The sequence below is a fragment of the Eleutherodactylus coqui genome, chromosome 2 (genome assembly GCF_035609145.1).
Source record: "Eleutherodactylus coqui strain aEleCoq1 chromosome 2, aEleCoq1.hap1, whole genome shotgun sequence".
Lineage (NCBI taxonomy): Eukaryota > Metazoa > Chordata > Amphibia > Anura > Eleutherodactylidae > Eleutherodactylus > Eleutherodactylus coqui.
The window spans coordinates 185,815,280-185,828,957 of NC_089838.1; positions in this window are offsets into that span (position 1 = coordinate 185,815,280).

Below are 13,678 nucleotides of genomic sequence, written 5' to 3' on the forward strand. Positions count from 1 at the left end.
TCCGCTGCCACTTCTCCTGGGTTACATGCTGCCAATTCCCCCCCCCCACGACCCAGTGTCCACAGCGCACACCAAACTGTCCCTGCCCAGCCTTCAGCTGCCCTCATGCCACGCCACCCTCATGTCTATTTATAAGTGCATCTGCCACAGGAAAAGCAGGCACACACTGCAGAGGGTTGGCACGGCTAGGCAGTGACCCTCTTTAAAAGGGGCGGAGCGATAGCCCACAATGCTGTACAGAAGCAATGAGAAATCCAATCCTGTGCCACCTCCATCTGGAGCTGCACACGTGGGCATAGCAATGGGGAACCTATGTGCCACACACTATTCATTCTGTCAAGGTGTCTGCACGCCCCAGTCAGACCGCGTTTTTTTATAAATAGTCACAGGCAGGTACAACTCCGCAATGGGAATTCCGTGTGCACCCACAGCATGGGTGGCTCCCTGGAACCCACCGGCGGTACATAAAAATGTCCCATTGCAGTGCCCATCACAGCTGAGGTAGTAATGTCATGTTTAATGCAGGTGGGCTTCGGCCCACACTGCATGCCCCAGTCAGACTGGGGTTCTTTAGAAGTGGAAACAGATGCATTTACAACTCCCTGTGGACCCACAGCATGGGTGGGTGCCAGGAAGCCACCGGCGGTACATAAATATATCCCATTGCATTGCCCAACACAGCTGAGGTAGTAATGTCATGTTTAATGCAGGTGGGCTTCGGCCCACACTGCATGCCCCAGTCAGACTGGGGTTCTTTAGAAGTGGAAACAGATGCATTTACAACTCCCTGTGGACCCACAGCATGGGTGGGTGCCAGGAAGCCACCGGCGGTACATAAATATATCCCATTGCATTGCCCAACACAGCTGAGGTAGTAATGTCATGTTTAATGCAGGTGGGCTTCGGCCCACACTGCATGCCCCAGTCAGACTGGGGTTCTTTAGAAGTGGAAACAGATGCATTTACAACTCCCTGTGGACCCACAGCATGGGTGGCTCCCTGGAACCCACCGGCGGTACATAAAAATATCCCATTGCATTGCCCAACACAGCGGATGTAACGTCAGCTGTAATGCACGTGGGCTAAAAATTCATTTGATTACACTGTAGGCGAGGGCCCACAAAAATTGCTGTATCAACAGTACTAATGTACATCAGAAAAATTGGCCATGGCCAACCAAGAGGGCAGGTGAAACCCATTAATCGCTTTGGTTAATGTGGCTTAATTGGTAACTAGGCCAGGAGGCAGCCCAGTTAAAATAAAAATTGGTGGAGGTGAAAGTTTCAACGTTTTAATGAGCATTGAAACGTATAAAAATTGTTTAGAAAAATTATATGAGTGAGCCTTGTGGGCCTAAGAAAAATTGCCCATTCGGCGTGATTATGTGAGGTGTCAGGAGGAGGAGCAGGAGGAGGAGGAGGAATATTATACACAGATTGATGAAGCGAAAAGGTCCCCGTTTTTGATGGGGATACAGAACGATGCTTCCATCCGCGGGTGCAGCCTACGTATTGCTTAGGTATCGCTGCTGTCCGCTGGTGGAGAAGAGAAGTCTGGGGAAATCCAGGCTTTGTTCATCTTGATGAGTGTTAGCCTGTCGGCACTGTCGGTTGACAGGCGGGTACGCTTATCTGTGATGATTCCCCCAGCCGCACTAAACACCCTCTCTGACAAGACGCTAGCCGCAGGACAAGCAAGCACCTCCAGGGCATACAGCGCGAGTTCAGGCCACGTGTCCAGATTCGACACCCAGTAGTTGTAGGCGGCAGAGGCGTCACAGAGGACGGTCGTGCGATCGGCTACGTACTCCCTCACCATCCTTTTACAGTGCTCCCACCGACTCAGCCGTGACTGGGGAGCGGTGACACAGTCTTGCTGGGGAGCCATAAAGCTGTCAAGGGCCTTAAAGAGTGTTGGCCTGCCTGTGCTGTACATGCTGCCTGATCTCCGCGCCTCCCCTGCTACCTGGCCCTCGGAACTGCGCCTTCGGCCACTAGCGCTGTCGTATGGGAATTTTACCATCAGTTTGTCCGCCAGGGTCCTGTGGTATAGCAACACTCTCGAACCCCTTTCCTCTTCGGGTATGAGAGTGGAAAGGTTCTCCTTATACCGTGGGTCGAGCAGTGTGTACACCCATTAATCCGTAGTGGCCAGAATGCGTGTAACGCGAGGGTCACGAGAAAGGCATCCTAACATGAAGTCAGCCATGTGTGCCAGGGTACCTGTAAGCAACACATGGCTGTCCTCACTAGGAAGATCACTTTCAGGATCCTCCTCCTCCTCCTCCTCAGGCCATACACGCTGAAAGGATGACAGGCCAGCAGCATGTGTACCCTCACCAGTGGGCCAAGCTGTGTCTTCCCCCTCCTCCTCATCTTCCTCCTCCTCCTCCTCCTCCTCACCGCGCTGAGATATAGACAGGAGGGTGCTCTGACTATCCAGCGACATACTGTCTTCCCCCGCCTGTTTCCGAGTGCAAAGCGTCTGCCTTTATACTTTGCAGGGAACTTCTCAAGAGGCATAAAAGAGGAATGGTGACGCTAATGATTGCAGCATCGCCGCTCACCACCTGGGTAGACTGCTCAAAGTTTCCAAGGACCTGGCAGATGTCTGCCAACCAGGCCCACTCTTCTGAAAATAATTGAGGAGGCTGACTCCCACTGCGCCGCCCATGTTGGAGTTGGTATTCCACTATAGCTCTACGCTGCTCATAGAGCCTGGCCAACATGTGGAGCGTAGAGTTCCACCGTGTGGGCACGTCGCACAGCAGTCAGTGCACTGGCAGATTAAACCGATGTTGCAGGGTGCGCAGGGTGGCAGCGTCCGTGTGGGACTTGCGGAAATGTGCGCAGAGCCGGCGCACCTTTCCGAGCAGGTCTGACAAGCGTGGGTAGCTTTTCAGAAAGCGCTGAACCACCAAATTAAAGACGTGGGCCAGGCATGGCACGTGCGTGAGGCTGCCGAGCTGCAGAGCCGCCACCAGGTTACGGCCGTTGTCACACACGACCATGCCCGGTTGGAGGCTCAGCGGCGCAAGCCAGCGGTCGGTCTGCTCTGTCAGACCCTGCAGCAGTTCGTGGGCCGTGTGCCTCCTATCTCCTAAGCTGAGTAGTTTCAGCATGGCCTGCTGACGCTTGCCCACCGCTGTGCTGCCACGACGCGCGACACCGACTGCTGCCGACGTGCTGCTGCTGCTGACACATCTTGATTGCGAGACAGAGGTTGCGTTGGAGGAGGAGGAGGAGGAGGGTGGTTTAGTGGAGGAAGCATACACCGCCGCAGATACCACCACCGAGCTGTGGCCCGCAATTCTGGGGGTGGGTAGGACGTGAGCGGTCCCAGGCTCTGACTCTGTCCCAGCCTCCACTAAATTCACCCAATGTGCCGTCAGGGAGATATAGTGGCCCTGCCCGCCTGTGCTTGTCCACGTGTCCGTTGTTAAGTGGACCTTGGCAGTAACCGCGTTGGTGAGGGCGCGTACAATGTTGCGGGAGACGTGGTCATGCAGGGCTGGGACGGCACATCGGGAAAAGTAGTGGCGACTGGGAACTGAGTAGCACGGGGCCGCCGCCGCCATCATACTTTTGAAGGACTCCGTTTCCACAACCCTATACGGCAGCATCTCCAGGCTGATAAATTTGGCTACGTGCACGTTTAACGCTTGAGCGTGCGGGTGCGTGGCGGCGTACTTGTGCTTGCGCTCAAACACTTGCGCTAGCGACGGCTGGACGCTGCGCTGACAGACATTGCTGGATGGGGCCGAGGACAGTGGAGGTGAGGGTGTGGGTGCAGGCCAGGAGACGGTAGTGCCTGTGTCCTCAGAGGGGGGTTGGATCTCAGTGGAAGGTTGGGGCACAGGGGGAGAGGCAGCGGTGCAAACCGGAGGCGGTGAACGGCCTTCGTCCCACCTTGTGGGGTGCTTGGCCATCATATGTCTGCGCATGCTGGTGGTGGTGAGGCTGCTGGTGGTGGCTCCCCGGCTGATCTTGGCGCGACAAAGGTTGCACACCACTGTTCGTCGGGCGTCTGCACTCTCAGTGAAAAACTGCCAGACCTTTGAGCACCTCGGCCTCTGCAGGGTGGCATGGCGCGAGGGGGCGCTTTGGGAAACAGTTGGTGGATTATTCGGTCTGGCCCTGCCTCTACCCCTGGCCACCGCACTGCCTCTTGCAACCTGCCCTGCTGCTGCCCTTGCCTCCCCCTCTGAAGACCTGTCCTCAGTAGGCGTAGCAAACCAGGTGGGGTCAGTCACCTCATTGTCCTGCTGCTCTTCCTCAGAATCCTCGGTGCGCTCCTCCCTCGGACTTAATGCCCTTACTACTACCTCACTGATAGACAACTGTGTCTCATCGTCATCGGCCTCCTCACCCACTGAAAGGTGAGACAGTTGCCGGAAGTCCCCAGCCTCATCCCCCGGACCCCGGGAACTTTCGAATGGTTGGGCATCAGTCACGATAAACTCCTCTGGTGGGAGAGGAACCACTGCTGCCCAATCTGAGCAGGGGCCCGAGAACAGTTCCTGGAAGTCTGCCGGCTCCTCAGAATGTCTCATTTTCATGGAGTGAGGAGGCTGGGAGGAAGGAGGAGCAGCAGCCAGAGGATTCTGAGTTGCAGCAGTGGACGGCGCAGAACTCTGGGTGGACGATAGGTTGCTGGAAGCACTTTCTGCCATCCACGACAGGACCTGCTCACACTGTTCATTTTCTAATAAAGGTCTACCGCGTGGACCCATTAAATGTGCTATGAATGTGGGGACGCCAGAAACGTGCCTCTCTCCTAATCCCGCAGCAGTCGGCTGCGATACACCTGGATCAGGAGCTCGGCCTGTGCCCACACCCGGACTAGGGCCTCCGCGTCCTCGGCCGCGCTCACGTCCTCTAGGCCTACCCCTACCCCTCAGCATGCTGTATTACCAGGAATGCAGAAACACAACACTGTAATTAAATGTGCAGCTTATTGGCCTGTGGTTGGAGGCTGAGTTCGCTTACGGAACGCCAGGAAATAATTTGGCGCAAGCCTGCTGTAACACTTAGCTGGCTGCGTATTTATTTGGAGAAATACTACCCCCAGCAGACATGGACCCAGAACACTGAGCACAGTGACAGGCAGGCCAAATAGATTTTTTCCAAATATTTTTTTCAAAAGGACCACTGCGTATATTCAATCTATAATATATGTCTTCTGGCCCTGCCTACACAATTCTGTCCCTGGACTGTGTGACGGAACTGCAGTGTTGCACTGTTATTAACTGCAACAGACCGGTGATTTCAGAGCCAGGAAATAATTTGGCACAAGCCTGCTGTAACACTTAGCTGGCTGCGTATTTATTTGGAGAAATACTACCCCCAGCAGACACGGACCCAGAACACTGAGCAGAGTGACAGGCAGGCCAAATATATTTTTTCCAAATATTTTTTTCTAAAGGACCACTGCGTACAGTTAGTCCCCGACTTGCGAACAGGTTCCGTTCCGGGAGCCTGTTCGCAAGTCCGTTTTGTACGCAAGTCGAACAAATGGTTGTATGGAGGGGATCGCGGGTGGATCCCGCTCCATACAACGTCGGGTGCCGGCTGTTCTTACAGCGGGCACCCGGCGGCAGCAGTTCCGACGAGCCGTGGCGCTTGTCGGAACTGTTAACACTTTAAATACCGCTCTGACAGCGGTATTTAAAGTGTTAACAGTTCTGACGAGCGGCGCGGCTCGTCGGAACTGCTGCCGCCGGGTGCCCGCTGTAAGAAACAGCCTGCACCCGACGTTCAGGGGGCCCGTACAGCGTCCCATGATGAGATCGCGGGACGCTGTGTGGTTGCTAGGCAGCCGGGGACCTCCTGAAAGGCCCCAGGGCTGCCTATGCAGAGTGCCTATCAAGCGCACGGCTTGATAGGCGCTCTGCATAGACAGCCCTAGGGCCTTTCAGAAGGCCCCCGGCTGCCCAGCAACCGCGATGTGACCGGACAGGCTTCTATCAGGCTTGATAGAAGCCTGTCCGGTCCCTGCACAGTATGATGTAATGCCATAGCATTACATCATACTGTGCTGTACAGATAGTTCGTATCTAGCGAAATTCGTAAGTCGAATGTTCGCAAGTCGGGGACTATCTGTATATTCAATCTATAATATGTCTTCTGGCCCTGCCTACACAATTCCGTCCCTGATGTGTGTGTCATGGAACTGCAGTGTTGCACTGTTATTAACTGCAACAGACCGGTGATTTCAGAGCCAGGAAATAATTTGGCGCAAGCCTGCTGTAACACTTAGCTGGCTGCGTATTTATTTGGAGAAATACTACCCCCAGCAGACACGGACCCAGAACACTGAGCAGAGTGACAGGCAGGCCAAACAGATTTTTTCCAAATATTTTTTTCTAAAGGACCACTGCGTATATTCAATCTATAATATATGTCTTCTGGCCCTGCCTACACAATTCTGTCCCTGGAGTATTACTGCAGGGCGCAATGCTCTGTACGGCCGATATACCAAAAAAAAAAAAAATGTGCAACACTGCTAAAAGCAGCCTCCACACTACTGCACACGGTTAGATGTGGCCCTAAGAAGGACCGTTGGGGTTCTTGAAGCCTACAATAACTCCTAACGCTCTCCCTGCCTCCACACTTCTGTCCCTGGACTATTACTGCAGGGCGCAATGCTCTGCACGGCCGATATACCAAAAAAAAAAAATGTGCAACACTGCTAAAAGCAGCCTCCACACGGTTAGATGTGGCCCTAAGAAGGACCGTTGGGGTTCTTGAAGCCTACACTAACTCCTAACACTCTCCCTACAGCAGCTCCAACACGATACCACTGTCCCTCAGCTATCTCACAACGCATCTGTGGCGAGCCGCGGGAGGGGTCGATTTTTATACTCGGGTGACACCTGATCTCCCCAGCCACTCACTGCAGGGGGGTGGTATAGGGCTTGAACGTCGCAGGGGGAAGTTGTAATGCCTTCCCTGTCTTTCAATTGGCCAGAAAAGCGCGCTAACGTCTCAGAGATGAAAGTGAAAGTAACCGGAACACCGCGTGGTACTCGTTACGAGTAACGAGCATCTCGAACACGCTAATACTCGAACGAGTATCAAGCTCGGACGAGTACGTTCGCTCATCTCTAATTATCATTCAGTTTCACTTGTTTGAACAATTTTCTGAATGGTTGATGAAATATTATTAAACCTCTTGTATTAACACTGAAAGTCTACACTTCAATCACATATCGATGACTTTGTTTCAAATCCATTGTGGTGATGTACTGAAGCTGAATTATGAAAATTGGCATTGTCTAAATACTTTTGACCCAGCAGTATGTCCTCATGCACTGCTGTGTATGCTGGACAATTACCTCTTTTTTGTGTGATTGCAAAGTGTCTATAATCCATGATATCAGCTCTATTTGCTGACAGTGATAAGTATCCCAATAGGAAAAACCTTGTGAATTTACTATTATGTACAAAATTTGAACCTTCTAGAGTTAATTTATCAATAGTGTTGTAAGAGTAAGGCCTCATGTCCACTATGAAATTCGGGCCCATGCGGATTCTCCATGCAGAATTCCACAGCGGGTCCCTCCTTTACCGCGGAGATGAGGCCTGAAAATGGATTTTTACTTACCTGTCCGGACGCTGCGGATCTGCCCTCCGTCGGGGCCGGATCTTCTTTCTTCGGCCCGGCGGATGTGCTCTGCACGCCGGCAGCGTGCCGCGCGCATGCGCCGTGCACTCTTTTTTCTTTTTTTGAAATCCTGCTTTCCCGCCCCAGAGAGCAGGAATTCAGCTGCGGGTGTGCCGCAGGATATGGGCGGCTTCCATAGGCTTCTATGGAAGCCTGCGGGAGCCGTCCGCGTGGGAGACCCGCAGAAAATGGAGCACGCTGCGGGTGATTTCCCGTACATGCGATCCACGCAGCAGGGAAAAAGGACATCCGCAGGTATTTACTTACCTGCGGGTGTCCAATGCATCCCTATGGGTGTGGATCACGCGTGCGGGACACCCGTGTAGATTTCCTAAATCGATTTACCTAGTGGACATGAGGCCTAAAGCTTTACAAAAGGAAAGTGCGATCTAATTTGATTTTAAAAAATGTCAAATGTATTGTCCTGGCAAATGTTACAGAATACATTTGATGCTACTCGTGTTAAAGAGGTTGTCCCACGAAAACTATGGTTTATTGTTAAATCCATAATTATAAACATTTTTGTTTTTACACTTATTTAAAAAGTTTCTATCCCCAGATATTCCAGGACTAACGTTAGTATAGCGTTGGTTTCTATTGAACAGCCTTTCTGTGTCTGGTCCACCCAAGTAAATGTTCCAAGGTAGTCACACTTACTAAGTATTGCTTCTCTATAGTAACACTGCCTCACTATCACCTATCACCTCCTCAGCATCATTTCTGACAGAAGACACCGAAACTTCAGAAGCGGACGCTCACCACACCAGATATCTCTCAGAGCAGAGAGAGATGCAAGACTGAGCATGTGCGACCATTGAAAAGTATGTAAGTGAATGTTTAACAGATGCCTATGGCCGATGCCATACTGTGTTATCTGTCACCCATGAACTACATGTTAAAAAAAAAACTATATATTTAATGTATATTTGACTGGATTCCACATGATGGAATAGCGTAGTCTACTGCACTATGCCATGTATTTTTTTTTTTTTTTTGCAATATACTGCTGTACACGGGTCAGATGGAATCCAAAATAACATGTTTTTGGTCCCCGTATGACTTATGGAGCCCTATGGACACAATGGGTATGTACGACAGGAGCTTTTCAGACATGAAAGCTAAAAGTAAACTAAAAACATGATGTGAACACACCCTAACTTCTGTTGTCCTTCCAAGATGGATTGCAAGATTTGTAGTCATTGATGTTTTGTCATGTAGAAAAAAAAGTTCACCTTCTATCTGAACCAAAATATTTTAGTTTATGAAATTATTTAAGTATTTATGTGTTTTTTTTGCATGTGTCATGTAGGTAGACACATAGACCCGTGAGGTCATACCTGAAATAAGTCTGAACACTACAGCATTTACAAATAGAGTACACATTAGATCATATGTATGTAACCACAATATACTTTAAATACCATATGCTGAGTGAATAACCGTTCATGCACGTAAAAAGTGGAAGCCTTAAATAAATATTAAGCTGGCAGCATATTCTATAACTAGAGGATCATTATGCAGAGCTGTACCTAGACTTTCCTTCACCCAGGGCAAAAATTCAACGTGGTGCCCCACCCCTCCTCGTGTACAAACAGACACCTAGAACTCAATGGCCCTTTTACAATTTTACAATTTTTGTTCTGATTCCCACTCTCTCAAGGGAATTTGAAAGATAATCGTCCAGTGTAAATGCATGCAGCGACTGAAGAAGAATTGTTCAGTCGTTCAGTTTCTGCGGGCAGAAATCTGAACGACATGTCGTTCTGTGTTAACAGGAGTCCTTTACGTATGAACGACTGTCTCCTTACTGTGAATGGAGTCGGGTAGGGGAGCCGGGGGAGAACGCTCCCCGGCCCGCTAGGCCTCCATTCCAGCAGTGCTGTGAACAATGCAAGCGATACTCGCTCCTGTGTAACAGCCCGGAAGCGAGCATCTCTGGGACGAGTGTCAGGCATTGTTTGCCCTACAACGCATCCAATGTAAAAGGACCTTAACTCAATGTCCTGCACTGATCACTTCTGGATGAAATCCGTACACAGAAGTCTGTAGACTGAGAGATTTTACAGTGGCAGCCCATAGAAGATTATGGAGAGTGCAAGAAGGAGAAGTGAGCTGGTGGATGGATACAAAGGCAGAGAAAACCCTTACTATAATCTGCAGCCACATCTGTGTGTGTCTATCTCACCTCAGTACCTAATTCATAGCTACACTACTCAGCACTGCTCTGTAATGTCCTCCATGCTGCTGTTTCTCTGTGTCTATGAGAGACAGGGGAGCAGGATCTCTTTGTGTGTGCTGTATATGGGAGACATCATAGCAGTAAGTCTTTGTCCAATCTGGAGCCTGATAGGAATTGAGTGTACTAGCTAATACAAGTCATATAGTAGTCAAATATAATGTTATTTCTCATATATAAGCATATGGCAGCATATTCTAAAAAAACATCACCCAGAATGATGGGTAAATTTTAAGAAATATTTTTTTCCACATAAAATTTTTTTTTATGGAAATGCCACTTTCTGATATTTGTATATTAAACACAGAGTGTGCCAAAGGGAAGAGAGGGCTGATTGGAACAGGGAGAGCAGGGATTTACTTTATATGTATACTGTATATCTATGTAAATAGAAAGCAATAAGGACAGCGCCCCTCTTACGAATATCCAAAAGAACCAAGCAATATGGTGAAGTGAAGATTAGAAATGACTTACCCGGTGTAGGTGGAGGGTGCTTCCCATGGGGGGAGAACCCTTCCACTCCACACCTCCAAGTCCTGGTCGGCACGTAGAATCAGAGGACGAGTGTCAACAGGATCCAATGAAACAAAGAATGTATTCCTTCAATAACCCCCCGTGGAACCCAGGAGGAGCTTGCCCAAATTTGTTGTACCCCCCAAAAAGAAGGGGATGCAACTCCTCAAAAGGAACACAAGGAAAAAATATTTTTGTACATCTTTCCACTTGTATATCTATGTAACAAAATGATAATTATCTCTGTTAAGAATGGCTGCACCTCAATTCCTTCCTCCTGAGCCCAAGAGGAAGAAGATGTTGTGTACAAGTGTCAGGTGGCTATACAGACTTGTGCACAAACTGCACCTGTTTACCTTGCATAGTAGCACAACTCGCATGCTTGGTATGGGAGATAACATACACACAGCTTGTGCTATGCAGATCACTCATGTTTGCTAATCACTAATTGTGTATAAAGAATACAGTGAATATCTGTGGTTACAAATCTGGATGAGTGGCTATTAAATGCTATCTTCATCTACTGTCCAATTACTGCAATGTTTGGATTACATGTTAGATTGGGAAAAAATGGATATCATTCCATCAAGAACAAAGATATTCTTAGGATTTCTTCCATTTGGTATTAAAGAATCTTGGCACTATAGAGTCTTGGGTGTTAAGTCAACAACTGCAGAGCAGTTCCTTGAACACTTAAGCCCCCAACAGAGAGATCCTAAGTTTGTGGAATCACAAACTACCGTGCTCCCCCGAAAATAGGTCCTACCCCGATAGTAAGACCTATCGAGTTTTCGGGGGAGGCTTGAAGTATAAGGTCTCAGCCAAAAATAGGACCTATCTCGGGTGCCCCACAAAAAAAAAAATCAACATTCACATCGTCGGCGGCGTTCCAATGGTCTCTGGCGGCACTGCAGCAGCACGGCGTCCTCCTCCGTCTCACAGCTGCCTTCTGCTGATGACGGGGCTTTGAATACCCCGCCTCCAGCAAAGCAAGCGCTGTGATTGGCTAATCGAGCGCCGTCAGCCAATCACAGCCGGCGCCCAATGAACCAATCACAGCCATTCAGTGAATGGCATCACTGAATGGCTGTGATTGGCTCATTGAGCGCCAGCTGTGATTGGCTGCCAGCACTGGCTTTGCTGGAGGCGGTGTATTCACAGCCCCGTCGCCAGCAGAAGGCATCTCTGAGACTAGGACGCCACGCCGCCGCCGGACACCATTGGGAGGCACCAGGACGCAGCTGACTGTGCCCTTTTTTGGGGAAAAAAAATATAAGACAGTGTCTTATTTTCAGAAAACCACGGTAGAGGGTTTGAACAGTTGGTGCACCATGCCATTTTCAAGCTCTTTAAAACCTCAGATGGTAGATACATCTCAGAGACAAGATATCCTTAATCGAACATCTCTGGATACAATTTACTACAAATGTGTCTCTACTAGGTTGAGTTGTTCACCTGGAGGAGTATACAGTACAGGGCTCATGTAGTCTCCTTTAAAGCTCTATGTCCCTAAACCTCAAATAACAGAGCCATATGATTTGCTCCCTTTTACTTGCTCGGCAGATTCAGGGGAAAGCAGCTCATATAAGGTAGACAACATGACATCAGTACTCTACATGGCACCCACTCAAAACCCTTTTTCAAGGAAGGGGGGATAATCATGGCATGGACAGAGTAGAACGTAATCCATATGTCTTGTGCATATACAAACCTCACTCAACGTTGGAATCGAGGTCTAGCAGTCACTGTAGAATGATCTCTGAATTTAGAGATCTTCAAGCAGATCACCAAAATGTTAGAAGTGCCATAGATCAATCTCATGGCAACCAGGTTCAATGCCAAAATGAAAACATATACCCTGCCTAGTCCATGGAGATTGAGATTTGCCTTAATTTTCCCTCTAGTTTCCTTAAAACCAGGGATGGATTGGCCATGTATTTTAGAAGGGCCTGTCACTTGTTCTCATATAGATGCCCACCTTATCTACACACAGTGAAGATACATTAACACTAAGGGGGAGGTTGAGCTAACACTGCAATGATAGCAATGTGTAGCGTTTGGTGAAGAAGTTGTCTCAAATGAACTCATCAGCACGTTGTTGGCTCTCATCGGTAACTGATGTTGACTTCTTGGCTTATCTGCAGTTTATATCTCTCTCCTGATTGAAACTTCTTCACCCAACACCGCACATTGGTAATGTCTATTACAGCATCCCCACAAACAATCATCTGCTGATTATGGATTTCCTTAGGTGCACACCACCAGAAATTCAATGACAGCTCTTTATTTCAGCCTTAGAACTGTGGTTCTAATTGCTCAGTTTGATAAAGGAAAGCATACATTACTTGAGTAAGGACTAGAGATGAGCGAGCATACTCTCTAGTGCCTTATTCAAGTACCTGCCCGCTCGTCTCCAAAGATGCGGCTGCCGGCGGGGAGCGGCAGGGGAGAGCGGGGAGGAACGGAGGAGAGATCTCTCTCCCCCCCCCCCCCAACTCCCCACTGCTCACCGCCGCAACTCACCTCTCACCCGCGCCGGCAGCCGAATCTTTAGAGACGAGTGGGCAGGTACTCGAATAAGGCACTACTTGGCTGAATTGCCGATGCAGGAAAGCTTATTTCCATTTAGCATCAAAATCAACACTTTGGACAAGCGGATTTTGATGCAGAATTTCATACATGACGACGAATTTTGTTGTATGCTGCGGAACTATTCCATCCCAAATGAAAGGACCCCTGCAGTACTATCAAGCTCCGGGAACTGCACAGAATGTGGACTTTAAAAAAACAACAACAAATGTTAAACTTGCCTAACGTTTCATGAGCACAGCTCTCCTCTCCTTCCTGCACTGCCACAGTCCTGGCACATGTGGAGTGGTAGAGTGATGTTGTCGTGCCACCTGTGCCACGACTGTGGCAGTGCAGGAAGGAGAGCTGTGCTCATGGAACGTTGGCTGAGTTTAACGCTTGTTTTTTAAAAATTCACATCCTGTCTGATTCCTGGCAACAGAGCACGGTAGAGCAGAGAGCCTCTGACTCCCTGCTCTACCATTGCTGTCACTTATATCAGAACTTGCAAGGAGATTCAGGGCATATGCCCAAGATCTCCAGTGCTAGTGATGCCACTGTGCCCCACTGGTCAGCTGAATGCTTGTCACTGTAGCTGTTATCAATGGGGAAAGCTAGGTGTGGCCACTGCAAGGAATAGCATACCATGTGCCCCATTCAATTGTGTATATTGTATTCAATTATAGTAGCTATTCA